General features: G+C 38.4%; 1 pseudogene; it reads right to left on the bottom strand.

The window, feature by feature from the left end:
* Positions 1-3,407: 3,407 nt before the first annotated feature.
* LOC149230198 (organic cation/carnitine transporter 4 pseudogene) lies at positions 3,408-4,188 on the bottom strand (annotated as a pseudogene).
* Between the last annotated feature and the right edge of the window lie 957 nt (positions 4,189-5,145).

Genomic DNA, 5,145 nt, shown 5'->3' with positions numbered 1-5,145 from the left:
AGTTACTAATAGAGACGGTTCTAAAAGATAAGGCTTCGAGAACCTTACTTTAGTTGGTGGAGGCTTAGTACATTTTCTTCTGAAGGTTTGGCCTCAAACTCGAAAGCTACTTGTAAAGCATTCTCCAAAGCATTTATACTAAGCAGGTCCATTTTTCTTTGGATATTTTGGTTGAGAGTCCTCTGAGAAGTGAGTCGAGGAACTTCCAATTCGTCACCATGGACTTGAAGCCATCAAAAATATTGTTTGATTCCTTTGACTAGGTACTTGCCTTACATGAATCCATTGCTTCATGATTTCCTCTGCTTTCCCCTTCAGGTATAACCTATCTTGCATTTCTTGCTTGAAGCATATCAAAGTTTGTGTAGGAGGTGAATTTGAGTTGACTAAGTCTCGTACAAGAGCCCACCGCCATGTTAAGGGTTGGTCGCTCCATACTGACTTCTTTTAGCATCAACTTCTGTGCATCATTCAGTTGTTATATTTGAAAGAAGGATTCTCGTACAAGAGCCCACCACCATGTTATGGGTTGGTCACTCCATACGGACTTCTATTAGCATCAACTTCTGTGCATCATCCAATTGTTACATTTGAAAGAAGACTTCTAGGCTTTGTAATGAAGCATCCATCACTTATATTTTAGGATTAAAAGCTTGATATATAGTTCATATATCAGTGATGTTATTGTCCCATAATACCATAAGACTGAAAGATTCATATCTTGTTGGAATTTCGATGATAATGACGGCCTCACATTCTGCTAGACTCCACATTTTCTGAAAGGCCGGGAACATATTTTTCATTTTAGATGCAATTGTTGGTTGTCAAATATGTCTTATACATTATTTTTATTGGACTTCATGCCTGTAGAGATATTTACTCTTGGCTACTTCCCCAGCCATGATAGAGAAAAGGAGCCCAAACACTTATGAAGCTTCTTCCTCTGCATAGGTGGTGTGTCAAAATGGGTTCTCTTTTTGGCAGACATTTGAGTAACGGTCTTCTGCCAATATAAGATTCTGGTATGCAAGTATAATTTCAACATAGAATTGCCTACATGAACTTAGACCTGAACATTGCCTGAGAATAGAGACTTCAAAGCTAGTTCTTCAAGCGCATGTAATATAGATTCATTTAGAAAAAGGATGCGTGAAGACAATTGTAATGTTGAAGACAGACTTTGATCACCATATTGAGGAACTAACATTGTGCCCGAGCCCTACTGGCTTGAGAATTTTGACAGGGTTTGTGTTCGACTAATATAGTCAACGAAGGTGATTATTGAATAGGTTCTGATTGGACCACAAAACCATGATGAGTCTCAATGATTCCTCAGCAAGGCATCAACCAAAACAAAGCAGGAATTACACAAGCCTTTCGGGATGCTCTCTAAAGAAGCATGAAACTTCTCATTGTGTTCAGCAACATTTCTATTGAAGGTCAAGTTGGCTCATGTAAAGCAAGGGAAGTTTTGCATCTTCCACAACTTCACATTGTCAAAGACAGCCGTATTCTCTTGTCCAATGTAAGAAGAGAGAACACTTACAATGCAATATATTCATAAAAACATACTAATAAATTATAGTTATCAAGATAGAATCTGAATTCAAATGTGGATACCGTACAATACAGAAAACAATTGGCCCACAAAACTACAGTTCAGAAAATTTAGGAGTATACATATTATTAAAGCAAAAACATGCACTTCTTCAAATTTATTGAAAAAAATAGGCATGTGGATAGTCCAGACTCATTTTATCAAAAATTTTAATGATTGGATAACATAAACCCCTACAAAAATGCTCAAAGGTCCGTTGAGCCTTCTGATGCAATCCCTTCAAGAAATATATTTCCTTATGATACACTATAAACTGTACGAAACCCAACAAAAACTAGAGTAGCAGGTCTTCTCTAAAGAACATTAGATTTATTATTGAGATTATTACAAGTTTGATTTAAAAAAGTTGATAGCCATCACACTATTTTCTTGTGCTTGGTGGGCGTATGTATTTGTTTGCGTGTGTTGTGATTCTACTTTTGATAATGCAAATGATGTAACCTATTCTAGGTGTTCTGGAAGTAAGAAGGATATGCACAGACATTAGGTACACCCTTTCAAGTTGAAAAATAAAAAATAAATAAGCTCGGTTGGCATGCTTCATTTGAATGTAACTTTGTTTATGAAGGTCTAAGCAGGCCTTTAAGGTGCAGGCAACAGTGTCCCAACTACAAATGCAGTCTCCTCGAGACTTCACACATGAACAAAATAGACAAACCTCTCTAGGCATCAGCAGCAGCATAGTCTTCTGAAATCTCCCATGGCTAGCTCCTAAAACGTCGTTAAACCATGCACTGAATCATTGTAAACGCTCACTGTATCTTAAAAAATTATTATTACTTGTAAAATTTGTCATTGAAAACAGAATTTTTGTGCGACAGGATAAACAAATTAGTGCAGCACCGATAATCAAGTGAGGATCCGCAGGTTGTTAAAAGGCGAGCCCGTTCGAAAATGCACCTCCCCTTTGAACTTTCTCATTAAATAATTTTAGGTCGAGGGGACCCATGTGAAGGCTTCATAGCAGCACGGATTAAGAGCATATGGATGTTGGTTATATGGATCTTTCAATTTTTGTAACATGTCAAAGGCTGTACTTGAATGGAGTGGTGTTCATTTTTTATGAAATGAAATAAAGTGCGAGGTTGAACTGCAGGGAAAATGGACACCATTTTTTCCAATAGAATTAATTTAGATTTATTTTAAATACAAATCTAACATGAGTTTAGAGGGATTTAATTTATTTAACAAATATTATTTTAATGTTTTGTGTGGTTATTTTTTTTATTTTTGTTTTTGTAAAGTTTTATTTTTTATTTTATTTTGGTGGATATGAGCAAAATTTCAACTTTGATGATGGAGGGACACCCTTACACATCATACTCGATCGGTTTAATGAGACAAGTAAGAAACTTGCAAACTAATGACACTAAGTAAGTTAAAAGACAGGAGAATGGAAAAAGGGATGCATGGAAGGTGTTGAGTATGAAATGATATAGCCACTCTATTTTAATTTATTTAGGCTTATTATTCTTAATGAGGTTGGACAAGTCCCTATATGGTTACACTTCACTAGAAGGAGGATATAACCACAAAAATGAAATAATGCAACAAGTATAACTTCCAAGCATCATGATTCATTTCCAACTTCAACCCACAATCTTTACATCCCAATATACTAAATGAAAAATATTCTTATGAATAAATGACTAATGTACCTCATGCGTGTTGAGTCTCCATCATTGGATGAGTACACTTATTTCAAAAAATGAATGCATCACAAGAGTTGTGTATGTGGATAATGTCAATTATTATTTCTATAATGTGAATCATGGAGGGATGATGATTATTATCTCATGATGCCCATGGCTTCTTTCAGCCTGCCCTTCACCAGGTACCACCGCGGGGACTCCCAAACGAATGGCAGAACGAAGATGCAATACACGGCCGAGGGAATCGAACCCGCGACGTACAGATATCTCCAGTTGCCGGAAAAGTAGGACAGAGCCGGCAGCACTACTATGCCGAGAGAAAAGAAGTAGAAAGTCGACATGCTAACCGGTGCTCTCTTGGACGGTCCGACGGATTCCGTCGCCAAGACGAACGACGACAACCCCAGGCCACCATTGCTAATTCCCGTCAATAGACGGAGAATTAAATAAACCCAGAAATTCGGCGACATTGCCGTCAAGAAACCAAAAATGGCATTGCAGATGCAGACCAACTTCAGGACACCCTCACGCCCCAGCGAAGAATCCGATAGATGCCCAGATATCCCTGCACCTGTATCAAAAAATAAATCAGAAACTGAAAGAAAATCTTAATGGCGATCAGCCGTCAGATATAAAAGCGCACAGGGGCTGAAAATATCAATTACCGAGCAAACACCCGACAAAGAACGCAGACTGCAGAAACCCAACTTTGTATTTCTGGCTGCAGACGAGATCCCATCCGTAGACCGTCGAAACCCCGGGGCCTCCGTCCCAGTCCCATGAGGCCCGGTCCATGGAGCATATAGATCCCGTCGGGCTGCAGGATTCGAACCTTGGCTTCACGGAAAGGAAATCCTCTGGGGTTTTCCCTCCATTGCAATGCCAATGGGGTTCATAGTCGGCGAAAATCATGACCATCGTAGGAAAGGCCTCCAGTGTCCGTGCGAGGCTCGACAGCAAGAAATGCTTAATCTGTCACCGCCCGAACAATAACTCAGAAGACACAGAGACCATTGGGTTGGGAGACAAAAGGACAGTGTGAGGATCAACGACCAAACTTCCTTCAATCGTCTAACACCACAAATCTACGGTCAACAATAAGACACGGCATCGGCTGGGGCAATTCATTTCAAAGGGAAACGCCTTACGGCGTAATGAATTGAATTTTGTATCCCAAACTCGGTCAACAATAAGACACGGCATCGGCTGGGGCAATTCATTTCAAAGGGAAATGCCTTACGGCATAATGAATTGAATTTTGTATCCCAAACTGTTTTCGAAATTATATCCATATGGATTAACTGTTAATAGTTTTTGTGAAGATCTATGATAAACACTTCACTGTTTTTGTGGAGATCTATGATAAAGATCTATGATAAACACTTCACTGTTTTTGTGGAGATCTATGATAAACACTTGCACTAGTGGATCACTTTGAAGAATACCTACAACCAGGGCAAAGCCATGTCCAAATGACTTGGTCAGCTAGCCAAATAATGCTAGAACATAAATTATAAACTAATGAATATATTCTCTATTCTCAGGAATCCTCTGCTTTTTATATTCGGATCATATAGATAATGAGATCAACATATATGAATCAGAATAAGTGATTAATAAACCAACACAAATCCACAATACAACGAAAGTCACCTTCCTGATCTTAAAATGACCTTGCATTCTGCCACCAACCAGCATTTTCTATTAATTAATTTAACAAGAGTTCTCTCTTGTTTATTTAAACTGCATGACTCCATTAGGCCTGCACAAAATTTAATTTGAATATTATTAAATGCAGGCCTACTAATGGTGATGGAGTAGTTGATGGCCACCATTTCCAAATCTTATATTAAGTCGTAGAGATGGAAATCGTGC

The sequence above is a fragment of the Pinus tabuliformis genome, chromosome J (genome assembly GCF_031772625.1).
Source record: "Pinus tabuliformis cultivar Carrire ecotype Pingquan chromosome J, CPIR1, whole genome shotgun sequence".
Lineage (NCBI taxonomy): Eukaryota > Viridiplantae > Streptophyta > Pinopsida > Pinales > Pinaceae > Pinus > Pinus tabuliformis.
Note: the sequence above shows the minus strand (reverse complement) of the source record. Positions and strands in the feature narration are given on the sequence as shown.